The sequence below is a fragment of the Theropithecus gelada genome, chromosome 19 (genome assembly GCF_003255815.1).
Source record: "Theropithecus gelada isolate Dixy chromosome 19, Tgel_1.0, whole genome shotgun sequence".
Lineage (NCBI taxonomy): Eukaryota > Metazoa > Chordata > Mammalia > Primates > Cercopithecidae > Theropithecus > Theropithecus gelada.
The window spans coordinates 40,911,506-40,930,551 of record NC_037687.1 but is presented as its reverse complement, the minus strand read 5'-3'; the positions used below and the strand labels follow the sequence as shown (position 1 = coordinate 40,930,551).

General features: G+C 55.7%; 1 protein-coding gene across 4 annotated transcripts in view; it reads left to right on the top strand.

Annotated features, from left to right (window-relative positions):
- Positions 1-888: 888 nt before the first annotated feature.
- The window catches only part of PAK4 (p21 (RAC1) activated kinase 4), a 54,153-nt gene continuing 35,995 nt past the window's right edge, over positions 889-19,046 (top strand). For 3 of the 4 annotated variants that reach the window (XM_025367934.1, XM_025367931.1, XM_025367932.1), the window contains exon 1: positions 890-1,031. The gene's annotated coding sequence lies outside the window, so the exon portion shown is untranslated. Of the gene's footprint in view, positions 1,032-19,046 lie in introns of all 4 variants that reach the window. The other variant, XM_025367930.1, reaches the window with a different exon arrangement.

The following is a 19,046-nucleotide window of genomic DNA, read 5'->3' as shown; positions in this document are numbered from 1 at the left end:
GCTCAAGCCTGTAATCCCAGCACTTTGGGAGGCCGAGATGGGCGGATCACGAGGTCAGGAGATCGAGACCATCCTGGCTAACACGGTGAAACCCCGTCTCTACTAAGAAATACAAAAACTAGCCGGGCGAGGTGGCGGGCGCCTGTAGTCCCAGCTACTCGGGAGGCTGAGGCAGGAGAATGGCGTAAACCCGGGAGGCGGAGCTTGCAGTGAGCTGAGATCCGGCCACTGCACTCCAGCCTGGGCGACAACGCGAGACTCCGTCTCAAAAAAAAAAAAAAAAAAAAAAAAGAAGATGTCTGGTGTTTGTTTCTAATATTTTGACTAATTACTTTGTAAAAACGTATTTTAAAATTTAAGATCAAACAGTATCAGGTTACCGGGCTCAGACAGACCAGCGTTCAAAACTCATTACCTTCTTTCTGCCAGCTATTTCACCCTCTGAATCTCAGTTTCTTTATCTGTAAAACGGATATTAATGATATTATACCACAGGGATGTATATGCAGCGAGAAAATGCAAGTAAAGCACTTGTCCAGGTGCCTGGCTCCTAGTAAGTGCTTAAGAACTATTTCTGCCCATTATTAACTCATTACTCTCTCCCAGCCCCTAAACTCCTTCTGGGGGGAAGTTAGAAAATCGGTATCACACGAAAACAGTCATTTCCCCTTTAAGGACTTCAGTGGGCTGGGAGCCAGCCTTCCCGCACCTTTTCCAAAATTTCCAATCCCCGCTTGGCATTTTCTGCACGAAGGTTTCCGATTGGACGCTCTGCACCAATCGGAGGCTGGAGCGGGCCCTGAGAGGCGCCCGACTCCGCCCCCGCGCTGATCCTGCCCACTGCCCGGTCAGCCTCGTTGCTATGGGGACTGGTGGGCGGTGAGCGGGGAAAACCCCGGATGTTCGTTGGGGATTCAACATGGCGGGGGCAGTATCCGCGGTGGCGGCGGCGCAAGCGAGCTGAGGGAGGCGCGAGGGCGCGGAGTTCCAGGCCGAGCAGCTAGGCCGCGAGCGACTGCGGCGCCGAGCCGGTAGGATAAGGGGTTCGGCCAGGGGCTTGCAGTGGGCCGGGCGCTGGCGGAGGGACGGCGTTTCCGCGAGGAGGGGGGCGGGGCCGCTGGGGTCAAAGTTCACTGGTGGAGGGAAGGGTCGCGTCCGAGGGGTCGGGGGTTAACGCAGTCTGGAGGGAGTTGTAGTGGAGGTCGGAGGTCAAACCAGCGAAGGGGGCGTGGCGAAGGGGAGTGCAAAGTTTGAAATTCGAAGTGGGGGCGCGTTCGAGGGGATCTGGGCGAGGCTCAAAAAAGATGGGGTCCAAGTTAATAATTTGAGGTGAGGCTGCCTCTACAAGGGTCAGAGGCCTCAGCCCCAGGGGCCCCAGGTTGGAGGTTTAAAGCTGCCCCCAGCGGAGCAGATGAATGAGTTTTAGGTTCGGGGGCGTCTTTTAGGGGTTCAAAGCTGGGGCGTGCCTAGAAGGTGCAAAGGTGAGAATCTGACAGCGGGGCAGCTGTTTCCCAGAGTCAAAAATTAAAACCCAAGGAGGGCGTATTGCAGGGGAAGGGGGGGGGGCGGGGCATCCAGGGGCGGGGTCAGAGATGCTTCCTGGTGGCAGGAGAAGGGGGAACTCTCCCACAAATAATAATGGCAAACACTATTGGGCTTACTATGGGCTAGACCCTTTTTTTAACGCTTTACTTGTATTAGCTGATTCAGTTCTCACTACAGTCTTAGGGGGTCTTAACCTGGTATTAAGAGGTTAAGTGATTTGCCCAAGGTCACCCGATGCGTAAGTTGTGCGCTGGGATTCTAACTCTGGGGTTCTGGCCCAGAGCCCTGCTCTGGCCGACCGCCTCTCAAATCATCATAATGTCGGTTAATGTTTAATGAGGGCTCACACTGTGCTCCACGCCCTGTGTGCCTGGTCGTATTTCACCCCTGCTGCAATCTTGTGAAGTGACTGCTCAACATGAACCTGTTTTACAGACGGGAAAAGTGAGGCTCAGAAGTTTCTGCTGAAGGCAGAGTTAATCGAAGCTGGGCCTGGGTGATGCCAGGGCTCCTGCTCCTGGTCGCCACATTGTCCGGTGCTGGCCATTAGGTCTCTCCTGGAAGCAGGGGGCTGGACAGGGCTGGGCCACTCCCTGGGCCTATGGGATTGTCAGCTTGGTTTCCTTGGAAGGGGTGATCTGGCAGGGCAGATTGCCGTGGGCCTATGGGAGTGGAGTGTTTGTGGGTGGTCTGGAGTCCCAGCGAGGGAGTCGGATGGGCTTCTAACTGGGGAGGGTGTCCCTGGGTGGTACCGCGGACAGAGCTGGGTGTTCACTGTTCTTAAAACTCTAAGCTCTTGCTGTGGTCCTCAGTCACTCCCACCTTACTTCCTACGGCTCTGCCCATTTCTCCCCAGCCCGTTTGTTGTTCTCCAACCCCAGGCCCATGCCTCCCACCCGATCTTTGACCTTCCTGTTCCTTCTGCTGGGAATCCTTTCCCCACCCTGCCCTCTCTCACTGACAGGTCGCTCACTCTCAGCTGGCCCGGGACCACCCTGGCTCGCACTTTCTGCAGGCTCTTGTTCTCTCATCTGCCCAGCCGTTCCCTCCCTCCTTACCTTAATTATTAGGGTGCATGGTGGAATTGCTCTGTGGGGTTGCTTGCCTCGGTCCCCACGAAGCCCTGCCTGGCCTGCAGAGGATGCGACATGGCTGGGGGTTGACTGTTGGGCAGTATGCTGGGTGCTGGAGTGTGGCAGCGGACGAGATCCGCAGAGCCCCTAGCCTCAGAGGGCACTCAGTCCCCTGGTTGGAGCACAGTGGAACCAGCCCCCAAGCCAGTGACACGAGGCTACGTCTCTACAAACGGTGGTGTGGCTTGCAAGGGCGTCTTCAGGGAGCCGGGAGAGTGCCCCTACCCTGGGCTGAAGCCTGAGTCCCTTTCCCCTGGGAAGGCTCTGAAGGATGGGGAGGAGGGCTGGGAATGGGCTCACCAGGCAGGAGGAGCAGTGTGTGCAGAGGCCCTGGCATGAGTGGAGGTCAGGACTCGGGTGCAGAGTTGGGAATCTGGGGCAACACGTAGTCTGTGCAGGTTCAGGGCGAGACCCTGAGGGTGCTCAGCCTGGGAGGGACGGTGGGAGCAGGGGAGGGCTGAGAAGTACCTGTGTGTGTGGAGCTGCGTGAGGCCGTGATGGAGTGTGGTTCAGAAAGCAGTGCTGGACCAGGGATGCCTGGTACACACCCTGCTCCATCACTCACAGAGCGTGTGAGGACCTCCGTTTCCACTTCTGCAAAATGGGCATAGCGTTAGCGCTGCCTCATAGAATTGCCGTGAGGATGCGGGCTAGAGAGCCTTGGCCCAAGGCCCCGCATGTAGTAATTGCTGTGTAAGCATTAGTCTTGCTGCTGCTGCTGCTGCTGCCACCCGACTGCTGCCTGGGGAGGGCCTCAGAGACGGTGGAGGCCCTTGCTCCACTTGCCTCCTGGCTTTCTCTGGCAGCCACCCCATCCCCACCTGGCTCTGGCAGGGTTGGGGAGCCGGCATGCTGCCAGGCAGCCCTCTGAGGCTGGCCCAGCCTCCCAGCCTTGCGGTGCCAGCTCACTCAGCGTCTCAGGGTTTGGCACAGATAAAGTGCCAAAGAGATAAAGAAGGATAGGGTTTGGGCATTGGAGACCCATATTCAGGTCCCTCGCTCATTTACCAGCCGTGGGACCTTGGACAAATGATTTCTTATTTGCCACTTTTATTCCTTCAACACACGTTCAGGTAGGGGAAAAAGCAGGGCTTTCAGTATAATGAAACACTCATACATCCAGCCAGTGTCTGGCCTGGGACAGAACACACCGTGATGCAGTTAGAGGCCAAGAGTCTCCTCCTCCCCCGCTTCCTCCCTCCCTTCCAGGGGCAGCCGCTGTCCTGGGCATGGCGGTCACCATTCCTCTTCTGCCTTTCACACTTTTACTGCCCTTGGATGTATTCACCACCAGTAGAGCAACAGCTCTTGCCCCTGGCTGCACATTGGAACCCCCTGGAGAGCCCTGAAAAGATGCTTTGGCCCAGGCCTGCCATGGAAATTCTGCTTCCAACTTACTTGGTCTGGGCTGGGGCTGGCCTCAGGCTTTTGGAAGCTCCCTGGACAGTTCTTATGGCCAGCAGGGGCTGACCACCGTTGTTTCACTGTTCAGATAAATGGTGTCACCATAAACATGGCTTTCTGCAACTTGCTGTTTTTGTTCAACATTATAGGTATATTTGAGATGGGGTCTTGCTATGTTGCCTAGACTGGACTCTAACTCCTGGACTCAAGTGATCCTCCCGCCTCAGCCTCTGGAGTAGCTGGGATTATAGGCGTGCACCCCTGCACCCCACTTTGAGCTGAGCATTGGAGTTTGGATCTCTCTCCATGGGGATGTGTGTTGGTCTAGGACAGGCCATTTGTTTTTCTTGTTGGTATTTCTTTTTGTGATGGTGTCACACAGGAGTTACCTCTTCACCTATTGATGGCCACTGAGGTGGTCTCCTGTTGGGGCCGTAACAGTGTGATGGTGGGCCTTCTGGAACCCGTGTTCCTGTAGACCATGACCAGAGTCTGTCCGGTATATGCCTAGCAGCGGAAAAGCCAGAGCTCCCCACTTTCCTGGCGGTTGCCAAGTCACGCCCCCAGTGGCTGGACCACTGTCTTCCCCAGCAGGCTCCGAGGCTCCCTTCATTCCAAGTCCTGCTTTGGACAGCTTTGTGGCCCTCGCTGAAATGATTTCCTCGGCCGTGAGATGGGAGGTTTATGGACCCACCCACCCACCAGTCTGGTTGGAAACATGGGGAGATGGTTCACGCAACTGGCTTAGCTGGGACCTGGTCCCCACTGAGTCCCTACACCCAGAGGAGAAGGCAGGCTGGGGGGGCTTTCACCTTTACCCCCTTGGGCATCCAGGACGGTGACTGCAACTTTGCCCCAACTGCCCTTAGGGGCAGGTGCCAGGGGTGACAGCTGGGAGAGAGAACTATACTGACTTGAACCTCTCAGTAGGGAGGCAGGGAGGACGGAGGTGGAAGTGGAGGCTGGTGAGGCGTTGTAACATTCTTTCTGTGTATCTGATTGTTGATCCCAGTGGTAACCAACACAGCCCAGCTCTACCCTTGTAGATTATAGTACAGTGAAGGAGGCAGACCTGCTGTCCCCAGAGAGGCCAGGGCCATGAAGGAGAGGCCTAGGGGAGGGGTCCGGGCGGGATGGTGGGGCCCAGGCAGAGGGGTCAGGGCGAGATGGTGGGGCCCAGGCAGAGGGGTCAGGGCGGGATGGTGGGGCCCAGGCAGAGGGGTCCGGGCGGGATGGTGGGGCCCAGGCAGAGGGGTCCGGGCGGGATGGTGGGGCCCAGGCAGAGGGGTCAGGGCAGGATGGTGGGACCCAGGCAGAGGGGTCCGGGCGGGATGGTGGGGCACCCAGGCAGAGAGGTCGGGGTGGGATTGGGGGGGATCCAGGCAGAGGGATCAGAGAAGGATGGGGAAACCCAGGCAGAGGGGGTGGGGCCGGATGGTGGAGAGGGGCACAGAGAGGGATTGGGACTGGAATGGAGGCGCAGGGCCCGTAGGAAGCCGGAGGAGGCATGTGACCCAGCGTGGGGAATCGAGGAGGGCTCTCTGGATAAGATGACCTCTGACTGATGAGAAAATATAAGCGAGGCTGGAAGGAGGTAGAAAGAATGTGACAGGTCGTGGGTACAGAAGTGCCAAGGCCCTGAGGTCGGAATGACCTCGGGATGGTCGAAGATCATCAGATAGGCCAGTGTAGGGTACCCTGTGCACCCTGACTGCGTGGTAGCCTTGCTCTGCAAAGAGCAGTTAAAGAAATACATAAAATACAACAGAAATAAATAAAAAAGCAAAAGAAAAGCCAGTGTGGCTGAGCAGGGGCTGGGGTCAGAGGCTTGGAGGCTGTGTCGGATACAGCAGGGCCTGGCAGAGCCCGGTGGGGTATGTGGATTCCATTCTGTGCATAATGGGAAGTCATCAGAGGCTTTAGCGACATCTGGTTTTCCTTTTATAAAGATTGCTCGGGCTGCTGTGTGGGGGACGGATCGCGGGGGGATGGCAACAGGGAGACTGTGGGGAGGCTACTGTGACAGTCCAAGCAGAAGAGGGTGGAGAGGACGAGGGGACAGCGATGGAGGAGCGTCCTCGTGCCAGCCGAGGTCATCAGCGCTTTACCCGTGTTACCTTACTCATCTTCACAGCAACCTGTGAATTCGGTGCTAGTATCATCCTCACTCTAGAGATGAGAAAGGAGGCCCAGAGAGGTACAGGGCTTGCGGAAGGTCACACAGCAGGCAGTAGCAGAGGTAGGACTGAACCCCAGGCCTTGGGGCTTCAGTGTCACTGCTTACTGGGGCTGCCCTTCTGTGATTTGGAACTGGCTTGGACGAGACGGGCTTGATACCTGTCCAGTTGGTTCTTACCCAGGCTCCTTTGTTGACAGAAGCTCCGTGGGGACCTGTTCAACCTGGTAGTTTCTGGGCGCTGGGTCCCTACCTCCCTCCGGGCCTCCCTTTGCTTTCTCATCTACTCCTCGTTCCACTGGCTCAGGCGAGCCAGACTTCCTGGCCAGACATCGGTCAGGGGTGTCCCCAGCAGCTGTTTCTCCCATCACCGAGCCCAGCCCCTCACATGCTGCCAGCAGGAAGCAGCCTCCTTCCAAGTCACGGCCAGGAAGGTGGGACCCTTCCCGCCTAGTCACCCATCGGGGGCCAAGGCTTCTCGTCTGCCACATTCCTTGGCCCACAGGAAGGTTGGGGGGGCCAAAGAGGGTGAGAAGGGGAACACTCTCCCATCCCAGGGGAGCCAGCTCTGGCGGATGCGACGGAGGCCACCGCTCACTGAAGCCTGTCTCCTGGGGCCCTCTGGTCCTGCCCTGACCCTCCCCACGCTGGGAGGCCATCTGCTGCCTTCCCTAGGGCCAGTGGGAACTTCCCTGCCGGAACTGCCCAATCCACACACATCCCTTAGCCTTTCCCACTGGCTGGGAGCCCCTGGGTAAGAGACAGAACTTCCCTGGGCCTCCAGTTCCTCACCTGTTACAGGGGGTATTGGTGGCCACCTCTCAGGGCTGTGGGAGGACAGGAGATCTTGTGTATGCCTCGTGCTTAGCCCGATGCTCAACACGCAGTAAGCATTTGGTAAATGTTGAACTTGGTGCTTTTGACGATTTCCGTCCCTTGCACCCTGTCCCCCTCTGGGTTCTCATCCCACAGTGAACTGTAATAACGCCAGCCCCCCGGGGCCCTAGGTCCGCGTGCCAGGCACCCCCTGCACCCTGTCCCCCTCTGGGTTCTCATCCGGTAGTGAGCTGTAATAACCCCAGCCCCCCGGGGCCCCACTCCGTGTGCCAGGCACGCGTGTGCTGTGAGTCTGTGAGCATGGTCGTGCAGCTGTACCCAGAGACCCTGAGGAGGAGGTGTTATTAACCTCATTTCTCTTTTCCTGTGTTTTAATTTTCAGAAAGCACGTTTTTGCTCCATGTGCATGCATTACCTATTCCCCTAAATAATCACTGAAAAACTGCACACAGCACAAAAGGATGTACAGGGACGAGCAAATCTCTTTCCCACCTGCCTGCCAGGCCCTTCCCAGAGATAGCATCATCACCCCCGGTTTCTTTTCTTTCTTTCTTGGAATATTTGTTCCCCCAAGTGCCTGCCCCTCCCTTTTGTTTTTACTCAGATGGAGCGGACTTCCCATGTTTATGTTCTGCCCTGTGGTTTGCGTTTCCCACTCCGAGGCTCGCTGTCAGGACACAGAGTGCCGCCTCGAGTGTCCCATGCACACGCGCGCCCCCACAGACAGCACAGCCGTTGTGTACTGATGGCCGTCAGGCCGTTCCCGTCTTTCTGTGCTGTGAACAGGACTGCACCCGCCTGAGTGTGACTGTGCGCACGTCTCTAGATGGGAGTCTGAGCTCGTGGCCTCGTGGTGTGAGACAGGCACCCGGTTAGCTTTGCCTGTAGTGTTTCACCCTGATGGGGAGGTTGTCCGGCTCACACTCCCCACCCCTCAGTGTCTGATGGCGCCGGGGGTTTCCTCACTCCCCTGCTGGAATAGATGGGTGTCACCTGACACTCTCACCTTTGCCAGTCAGATAGGTGACAAACAGTCCCGTTGTGGTTCTGATTTTAATCAGAGCAAAGTGGGACAGCTTTGTGTTACTGAAAGCCATCTTGAGCTTCCTTTTCTCGGAGCTCTCTATTCCTGATAATTTTACTTTCTCTGAGAAGGGGAAACTGAGGCACAGGCCAGCAATCCCACAGCAAATATGTGGCAGATGTGGCAGTCAAACCCTTGGCTCTGTTCTGGAGCTCCTAACCCGTCTGACACAGCAGAGGTCAAGGGCTTGGCCTCCAGAGCCAGCTTTGTCTCTTATTAGCTGTGTGACCCCAGACAAGTCACACCGCCTCTCTGTGCCCAGGTGTTCTTCTCTGTAAAATGAGGGTGCTAATGGTATCTACTCTTAGGGTTGTTTTGAGGATATAAATGTATACTCGGCAGGCAAAATGTGTAGTAAGTGCTCAAAGACTGTTAGCTGCATTACTAATAGCTGTATTATTAATGTTATAGCTATGTCACAATAGCTGTATTATTAATATGAGCAGGCACTTGTTTGAGTGCTTTCTGTGAACTAACCTACTGGACCCTCCCATCAGCTCCAAGACACACGTGTTCTTACCGTCTCCATTTTCTAGGGAGGAGACTGAGAGCCTGGGAGACCTGCCCCGGGTCACAGAGCAAGTGGAGCTGGGATTTGGATGCTGGAGGCCTGGCTCCTAATCACTGTGGCCGCCTCGCCTGCCACCCGGGGCTAAGCCCGAGGATTACAAAGCTCTCCCTCCTTTCCCCACCCCTCTGCTGTCTCCATTAGAGGCAGGCTGCCCAGGAGCTTTCGAGCCTGCCCCTTGAGGAGCGGGAGCACCGGGTGGGCGGGGTCCTCACCTAGAGAGCTCCCCTCCTGGGCCCTCCCTGCTCCTGCCACCCAGCACCTGGCCCTGTCCTGGGAACTCCTGATAAAGCAGCATTGTGCAGCGGTTCCCAGCTGGGTTTTGCCACTCCCACACTTTACTCCCAGAGGCAGAAGGCGGCCGGCCTTCCTGGGCTGAGTGGGGTGCCAGCCCCCCTCCCCTTCCCTTCCCTCCCTCGCTGCGCCCACAGCCACCAGTCAGCACTGGGCGTGGGGAGAAAGTAGGACCCTGCGGGCCACTAGCGCCTCCACAGACCCGTCCCCAGGGGAAGACCCCTCCCTTCCCTCCCCACAGGAGCCCCGTGTCCCTCTCTCCCGAGGAACACTCCTTCCCTGCCACCCACAGGGGTCTCCATAGTTCTGTCGTCCCTTCCCCACAAATCTTCCACTGCAGCCTGGCCTCACGTTATTTGACTACACAGTGCTTCTAACTCCACTGCTTTTAAAAAATCTTTAATAATTGTCAATTATAACACGCCCCCAGAAAAGTGCGTGAAATGCAAAGGTAAGTTTACCAAAGAATTACAAAGTGAACAACACTTCCCCACCACTTCAGTAAAGACAACACAACCTCCCAGAAGCCGCCCCTCCATACCCCTGTCCATCACCACCACAGTCAGGAGCGCTCTCCTGACCTTGGGGGTCACTGTGTCCTTGCTTTTCCTGATGGCTTTTACCATGAGGTGTGCATCCTTGAATTACAGAATGTTATCTTGCCTGCTTTTGAACTCGACGTAAATGGAATCTTCCAGGATGTCCTTGTCTGTGCTTTCTTTCGCCCTTAGGTCTGTGAGATCCATCTGTGTGCTGAGTGTATCTGTAGTCATTCATCTTTGTTGCCGTATAATATTCTTTTTTTTTTCTTTGATGCAGAGTCTTGCTCTGTCGCCCAGGCTGGAGTACAGTGGCGCAGTCTTGGCTGACTGCATTCTCCGCCTCCTGAGTTCAAGCAATTCCCCTGCCTCAGCCTCCCCAGTAGCTGGGATTACGGGCGTACACCACTATGCCTGGCTAATTTTTTTTTTTTTAATTTTTATTAGAGATGGGGTTTCACCATGTTGGCCAGGCTAGTCTTGAACTCCTGACCTCAGATGATTCACCCGCCTCAGCTTCCCAAAGTGCTGGGTTTACAAGCGTGAGCCACCGCGCCCAGCCCCATATAATCTTCTGTTTCTCCATCTCCCGCTGCGCTGGTGTGAGCCATCTCTTTGTAGCATCTCCTGGGGCGCCAGTGCGTGCATTTCTTCAGGGAATGTACCCGGGAGTGCATAGCCCAGGGCAGAGGGTAGGGTAGCTTCGGATTTAGCGGATGCTGCTGCACAGCCTCCCAAGGTGGTCATATCTGTGTATCTTCCTGGCAGTGGTGACTGAGGATCTTAGTTGCTGCACCTCCTTGCCAACGTTTGGTACTGTTGGACTTTTTAGTTGACCTTGGAACATTTTTATTCTTTTCTGCAAAACTAACACCACTGGTTATCATCGGACTGAGCCCCTCGTGTTATTTTCTCCTCCCCGTGCTGCTCCTGTCTGTTCCGACTCTTGCCCATTCTGTGGACAGGAGTCAAGTGCTGCTTCTTTTTTTTTTTTTTGAGACGGAGCCTTGCTGTGTCACCAAGGCTGGAGTTCAGCAGCGCGATCTCGGCTCACTGCAACCTCCACCTCCCAGATCCAAGCAATTCTCTTCCCTCAACCCCCCAAGTAGCTAGGATTTACAGGTGTGGGCCACCACGCCTGGCTAATTTTGTATTTTCAGTAGATACGGGGTTTTACCATGTTGGCCAGGTGGGTCTCAAACTCTTAACCTCAAGTGATCCTCCTGCCTCAGCCTCCCAAAGTGCTGGGATTACAGGCATGAGCCACTGCGCCGCACCCACGCGCATATTCTTTGACCAGCTTTGTGCTGGGGCCCAGCGACCCAAGGGTGAACCCAAACAGCAGGCAGCCCTCCCTGAGCTCAGTCCAGCAGGAATACAGACCTCGACTGAAGAGCGACAGAGAGATAAGCCGGACTGGAGGCTCCCAGCCCCAATCTTCCCACAGTGACCCCATTTTTGGGAACAGGAACCCCCATCCTTCATCTTATTTCAGGAACAGGCTTCTCCAAATGTGGTGTCATCCTGACTCCTCTCTTGCCCCTGCCACCCCCACATCCAAAGTGTCCGGAGAGCCTGTCACTCCACCTGAGAACATAACCTGGCGCTGCGGGCCCCCCTTCCTCGTCACCCCCCTTCCTCGTCACCCCCTTCCTCGTCACCCCCCTTATCACCCCTTCTTCCTCGTCATCCCCTTCCTCATCACCCCCTCTTCCTTGTCACCCCCTCTTCCTCATCACCCCCCTTATCACCCCCTTCTTCATTACCCCCTTCCTCGTTAGCCCCTTCCTTGTCACCCCCTTCCTTGTCACCCCCTTCCTCGTCATCCCCCTTCCTCATCACCCTCCTTCCTCGTCACCCCCCTTTCTCGTCATCCCCGTTCGTCGCCACCCCCTTCCTTGTCACCACCTAGTTCAAGCCACCCTCATCTCCCTCCTGGACCATTGAGGCGTGCTCCCTGCTCCCTCCTCCCCCACTGTCCCCACAGTTGTCCGCGCACAGCCAGAGGGAGCCGTGCGCACCTGGCAGGAGCCCTCCCCTGGCTCCACCTCTCCCAGGAGAGAAGCTGCAAGGTCCCAGGTCACCCGGCCACCTTCCTGCCTGCCCCGCTTCCGCTTCCCTCCTCTCTTGCTGCCATTCCTGGAACATTCCAGGAGGGTCCTACCCCGGGGCCTTTGTTCTTGCTGCCCCCTGGGCAGGCAGCACCCTCCTTCCCTCCATTCAGGCAGCCTCTGCTGACGGTGGCCCTCTTGGGGAGATGTTTCTTCCCTGACCATGGGTCTCCAGGAGCAGCCCCTGCCACCCTCCCTCTAGCACCTTCCCCCGGTAACACTCACGATGGTTACTTACATGATGACATGTGGGTCTGTTGGTTTATTTCGCCTCCTGGCATAATGTAGCCTCAGGGCGTGGGGGCAGGGGTAGAACCACGGGGCCTTGCCCTGCCCCTTGCTGTGTTCTCAAGGATCGGGGTGTGGTGGTCTCTCCGTAAATGCTGGTTGACCGACCGACTGACTGAACTGTAGTAAGCTGGGCTGCCAGAGCGTGTAATGGGGACCCGCCCTGGGTGGGGCACACCGAGCAGGTTTTCCTGAGGAGGAAATGTCACTTGAAGGATGAACTTGGCCTCAGCTAAGGGAGGAGGCTGAGGCAGCTGCCAGTGCAGAGGTCTCTGGGCGGGGGAGTGCAGGGGGCCTTTGAGGAATTGAAGGAAGACGGGTAGGTTGATTCTTGGGTTCGTCTGGATTCCAGTCTTGACAGCTGCCTGGGCCTGTCTCTGCCTCAGCGTCTTCCTCTCTAGAAGGGGGCTGCTTCCGGTGTTCCTGGATGTCCCTGAAGTTCTGCTCCTAACACGCTTATTCTGGTGCCTGACACATAAATACAAATGTGATTGTTTATTTTTTTCCAACAAATTTGGTGGAGTGCTGGCTTGTGTGGCCCCCAGAGATGCGGTGGTGGATAAACAGACCCAGGTGCCACCCATTTGGAGCCAGGCCTCTGGAGCCATCTGGGGCACCCCTGCTTGGAGGCAGGAGAAGGTCTGGTGTGACCAAGCTTGGGCCCGGGGAGTCCTTATTCTGGATCCGGGAAGCTCTTCAGGGTGATGAATAGGGAAGACGAATGGAGGGTTTCTGTGTGCCGGCCCTGTGCCCTGGCCAGTGCTCCCAAGCTGCTGCCTGGGCCTCCCTGAAATCCCAGGATGTGGCCGCACCCGTGTGACCCATTTTACAGATTCGTAGGTGAGGGGGGCACCAATGCTAAGTCCTTCGCCCATTTGGCAAACTAGAACAGATCTGGTGGCATCTCCTCTGTGGTCTGATGTACGTTTTTCTGGTAGCCAGTCAGGTGGGGCAGCTTTTAATTTGTTCTTCCAGACTCCTGTGAAGGAAGGGCCAGTTCAGGTCACTTTCTCCCCCACCCCCCCTTTTTTTGTTTTTGTTTGAGACAGAGTCTCACTCTGTCGCCCAGGCTGGAGTGCAGTGGCACTATCTCAGCTCACTGCAACCTCTGCCTGCCGGGTTCAAGCGATTCTCCTGCCTCAGCCTCCCTAGTAGCTGAGACTACAGTTATGCGCCACCACGCCCAGCTAATTTTTTGTATTTTTAGTAGAGACGGGGTTTCACTGTGTCAGCCAGGATGGTCTCGATCTCCTGACCTTGTGATCCACCTGCCTCCGCCTCCCAAAGTGCTGGGATTACAGGCGTGAGCCACTGTGCCTGGCGTCTTAGCCCTTCTTGACTTTTTTTTTTTTTTTTTTGAGACAGGGTCTTGCTCTGTCACCCAGGCTGGAGTGCAGTGGTGCAAGATTGGCTCACCGCAGCCTCTGCCTCCCGGGTTCAAGCAATTCTCTTGCCTCAGCCTCAGTAGCTGGGACTGCAGGTGCACGCCACCACACCAGGCTATTTTTTTATTTTTTATTTTTAGTAGAGATGGGATTTCACCATGTTGGCCATCCTGTTCTGAAACTTTTTTTTTTTTTTGTATTTTTGTAGAGATGGGATTTCACCATGTTGCCCAGGCTGGTCTCAAACTCCTGAGCTCAAGCCAGCTGCCTGCCTCAGCCTCCCACAGTGCTGAGATTACAGGCATGAGCCACTGCGTCCAGCCCATTCTTGACTTTTTGTAATTCCCTTTACATATTAGACAAGTACATCGTCAGTGTATGTACGTGTGCTCGTGCGCACACACCTGACGCTGAGTCTCCCAATCCATGAACGTGGTGTGTCTCTCCATTTGTTTGTCTTCTCATTCACACTTTTCCAGCCAAGGCCTTGGCCGCCTCTTGTGGGGTTTTTCCCAGGGTAGTTCATGATGTGGCAGGGAGTCTGTGCCCTCCACTCCCACAAGATGCCTCGCAGCCTAGGTTCAGCCTTGCTGGCTGAGGACCTCATGGCGGTGGAGGAGGCCACTTCCCCCATTCTCTGCTTCTTCCCTGGCACCGCCCCTGGACCCTGGTGGAGGGTGGGCAGGGCGCCCAGAAAGGAGGCTGTAATTTTCCTGAATGATTTCAAGGGCTAATTAAAGGTTTGCCTTGACTAATCAGCTTACGGTTTAATTATTAGGGAATAGGCTCTGGGATGCGGGAAGCAGCTCAGCTGGGGTCTCCCCACAGCATGGCAGGAAGTGGGGATACTCTGTGGGGGTGGCAGGATATGGGGATACCCCAGCACCCTCCAGTGGGTCAGTGGGGGGTTCTCCATCCTCCTTTGCGCTGTGACAGGTGGAGGGCAGCACGTGTGATGGAGATTGCAGCCGATTCCTCCCCTGATTCACATCGTTCCCCACAGCAGCTTTGGCAGGGCCCGCCCCTCCCCGCTTTCCTGCAGCACCCCTGCCTTGCTGGCCTTTGTAGAGTGCTCTGACTTCATTTATTCTGTGGGTCTTTGCTTAAAGGTCAGCACCTCTGGGAAGCCTCCTCAGGCCTCCCTCCTGCCAGAGCTGGTGATCAGCCTCGCGGCCCCTTGCCAGCTCTCCGGGTCACGGTTGCTCATCCGCTGCTCCTCCTGCAGACGCTGAGAAGTGCACCGAGGGGGATGCCTGAGCTGGGCCAGTGTCTGGATACCCAGCGGGATAAAGGGTTCGGGACCTGGACTCCGAGGAGGGGGCTGGGAAGGGCTGTTCAGGCGGGGAGGACTGAGTGACGGCTTGGAGGCGGCTGGACCAGGAACGCCTCCTGGGAGTTTGCGAAGGGGGAGGGGACTCTGGAGATGGCCGTGCCAGGCCTGGCTTCATTCCTGGCATTCCTCCGCAGGCCCCAGACTCCTGATGGCCCGAGGTGGGGGAGGGTGAGCCAGAGAGGGCCTTCTGGGCACTGCCTTCCCCCCACTCCATCAGTCTGTCTCGGTCTCTCTTTACACCCTCCCCTGTCCAGGTCTCAGGGCTGGATCTGCCTTCCTGCTCACTCCCCAATCTCCTCCTCACCCTTTGGCTGCACCTTAGGATCACCTGGGGTGGGGGGGGGTCACTGCAGGGGTCCAAGCCGGACCATTTGAAGCTGACTCTCCAGCTGTGGGACCTGGGTCTTGGGGTTTTTTAATGCTCCCCTGGCGACTCGGACATGCTTCTGAGCTGGGGTGAGAGCTGCCGGCCTGCACGAATGGCAACAAATGTGTTTTAGCTTTTGGCATGTTTTGGGTGCTTTTCTAGGCTTCTGAAATGGAGGGGTTAAGTCACGGCACGCTACGGGCACATGTGACTGTGGTTCCTGTGTTCCAGACAAGGCAACTGAGGCCCAGAGAAGGCCTCGAGCTTGGCGGTGCGGCTTCTGTCACTGTCTTATCTTCCCATTTCTGGTCTGTCCAGACGTCTGTCTGGGCCCTCTCCATTTCACCTCTGTCTCTCTCCCTGTTTCTCTGCCTCTTATCTCCCTCCTCCCCCTCTCCCCCTGCATTTCAGCTTCCCTGCTCCCCGGTGGAAACTTCCCAGATTTCTATGTTTTGAGGCAGGATCTGACTGAAGCCACAGAGGGGAGATGGGTTCTGCAGGCCCAGGACATCCTTCTGAGGGGAAGGATGCTGATGTCACCGCACTGGCCTCCCTTACAGCTCCTGACACCTGGAGTCTGGGGCTGGGGGCAACATGCCATCTGACTGACACTCAGAGGGTGGCTAGGCCCGGCTCTGCAAGCTTGTAGGGGGGACTGTCCCCACGGGTTGACTCTGACATGCCCTGTGACACCAGCCGCCTCTGCGGTCCCGGAAGTCCCCTACTGCCAGTTAACAATTCAGCTCCTGTGGGTAGGACTGCCTGCCAGTCAGTAGTTTAATTGCAGCAAAGGTTTGTGCTAAAAAGGCGAATATTACATTGCAAGAGCCTTTATAATTTGATGGGAGTTGGGGAGAATGATAGCCAGTGGTCCTGTATATCCCCACTCACTGAGGCCTGAGGGCTCCCCTTGCCTCCTCTCCTCCTACCCCTCTCCAGGGAAGGGCTCAGGAGTCCAGCTCCACCTCCAGCCTCTTCCTGCCCCAGCACAGCATCCTCTGACCTTGGGCGAGGCCCTGAGCCTCAGATGTTTCTGAGTTCCCACATCTGGAGCAGGAGGATAATGATTCCTGCTGCCTCCCAGGGTTGCTGGGAGGATGAAGTGAGTCCGCTGTGTGATGCTCAGAACAGGGCCACTGTCATTATGCCATTCTGGTTACTAGTACTCTTGTTACCATTACACTTATTAGAGAGGCAGGATACGTGCTTGGATTTAGTAGTTAGGATTCACACGGTGAGTGATCCCTAATTCTTTGCCATTACGATGAGGTCACATTTCCTTTGGTAAAATGTTGACCACCTTTGTATCATGGGAATGTTCACACATACTCAGAAGTTAATGGTCTCATGCCCTCCTGGGGTTCCTGTCAGCAGCTCAGCAGGTAGCAGCTGTGACCAGGCCTTGTCACCTGTGCCTGCACTCCTCACCTCCCTGATTATTTCAGAGCAAATCCCAAACATCATATAGCCAGAAATATTCTACACTTTTCTAAAAACAAACCTGCCTCAGTTTCCTCATACTTCCCCAGTTATCTTATAATCCTTTTTCTTTTCTCTTTTTCTTTTTTTTTGAGACAGAGTCTCACTCTGTCACCCAGGCTGGAGTGCAGTGGTACGATCTTGGCTCACTGCAACCTCTGCCTCCTGGGTTCAAGTGATTCTCCTGCCTCAGCCTCCCGAGTAGCTGGGATTACAGGCATGTGCCACCATGCCTGGCTAATTTTTGTATTTTTAGTAGAGATGGGGTTTCACCATATTGACCAGGCTGGTCTTGAATTCCTGACCTCAGGTGATACACCCATCTCGGCCTCCCGAAGTGCTGGGATTGCAGGCGTGAGCCACCGTACCCTGCCATAATCCTTTTTCATTTGTTTTGTTATTGTTTGAGATGGACTCTCACTCTGTCTCCCAGGCTGGAGTGCAGTGGCATGATCTCGGCTCACTGCAGCTTCCGCCTCCCAGGTTCAAGCAATTTTCCTGCCTCGGCCTCCGGAGTAGCTGGGATTACAGGAACCCGCCACTATGCCTGGCTAATTTTTGTATTTTTTAGTAGAGACAGAGTTTCCCCATGTTAGCTAGGCTGGTCTCGAACTCCTGACCTCAAGTGATCCGTGTGCCTTGGCCTCCCAAAGTGCTTGGATTATAGGCGTGAGCCATGGCGCCCGGCCTATTTGTTTGATTTAGGTCTAGACAAGGTCTACACTTTGCATCCGGTTGATAGGCCTCTTTTTTTTGTTTTGTTTTGTTCCCTCTGTCGCCCAGGCTGAAGTGCAGTGGAGCGATCAGAGCTCACGTGCAGCCTTGACCTCCCCGGCTGCAGCGATCCACCCGCCTCAGTCTCCTGAGTAGCCGGGCCCACAGGTGTGCGCCGCCACGCTCAGATCCTGGCGTCAGCTCTTTGGCATGCTTGTTTTGGTAGTTTTTCTATGGGCGACCCAGGCCATTTGTCCTGGAGTTTCGCAGTGTGGAGCCAGCTGATACATCCCTATGGTGTCACTGCACGTGTTCTCTGTCTCAGTGCTTCCTGTAAGTTAGGACTTAGGTCTAGAGGCTCGATCTCATGCGGGTTCGGTTTCTTCTGGCAAGCACGCTTTCTTAGGTGGTGCTTGGATGAGCATCAGAATTACTTAAATGTGTGCATGACTGTCAAGTTCACTTTTAAAGTAAAAGTTACATTTAAAAAAAAAAAAAAGCGATTAGGTTGAGAAAACCACTCTGAAGTCACTCCTAGGAAGGCTGGTACCCAGATCCAGCAGAAGTAGGGCAAGAGGGACTAAAGGTCAGAGGCCTGGGTCGCCCCTCTCCCCGCCCCCACCGCCTGGGAGCAATGGGCTGGGTGCCCTGGCTTCAAGTAAACCAGTGGCATTAACATGTGGGCCTCCGGTTCCTGCTTTGCTAGGGCGCAGGCCCCCAGCTGAGAGCTGCTCCCACCCACCCTGGCAAGCCCTTCTGCATTGCATGGTGCTTACACCTTCAGGGCAGAGTGGTCTCCCACCCTAGCTCTACCCTTGGCCGCCTGTGTCACCCTGAGTGGCTTTCCCGGCCTCTCCACCTGCTTCCTTCTGGTCAGCCTGATGGTGGCTGTACATGCCTTGGGCTGTGGTGACTGGGCCTCCGGGAGCTGCCCTTCCGCTTCTGCATTTTAATATAAACCTCCTTGACCTCAGCTGCTCCATTCCCCACTCCCTTCCAGCCACTCGGATTCCAGTCCCGGGGGCCTCCGCACTGACCGTGCCCTCCACCCTCAGTGCTGTTCCCGGGTACTCCGCGTGGCTTCCTCACCTGTATCCCGTCTTTGCTCAGACGCCACCCCCTTAGAGACCTCCTCGACTGTGCTGTCTGAAAGAGCACCTTGTCATTCTCTGTCCCTTCTCCCACTTGTTTACCTGCATGTTGTGTTCCCACTAGAATGTCAACCCCAGGAGGGCAAGGACTCTTGTCTTATTCACTGCTGTGTCCTCAGTGCCTAGAACAGTGCCTGGCACCTGCTGAGTGCGTATTAAGGACTCGTTGTTCATTGGGTAGAAGCATTAAAAAAAAAAGGGTTGGGCGCGGTGGCTCACTCCTGTAATCCTAGCACTTTGGGAGGCAAAGGCAAGTGGATCATCTGAGGTCAGGAGTTCGAGACGAGCCTGGCCAACATGGTGAAACCCCATCTCCACTAAAAATACAAAAATTAGCCAGGCGTGGTGGCGGGCGCCTGTAATCCCAGCTACTTGGGAGGCTGAGGAAGGAGAACTGCTTGAACCCGGGAGGCAGAGGTTGTGGTGAGCCAAGATCGTACCACTGCACTCCAGCCTGGGAGACAGAGCAAGACTCTGTCTCAAAAAAATAAAAAATAAAAAAATTGTTGAGTGCGTGAATGAATAAAATAAGGAACATGGCTGGGCGCAGTGGCTCACATCCCAGCACTCTGGGAGGCTGAGGTGGGCAGATCACTTGAACCCAGGAGTTTGAGACCAGCCTGGGCTATAGTGAGACC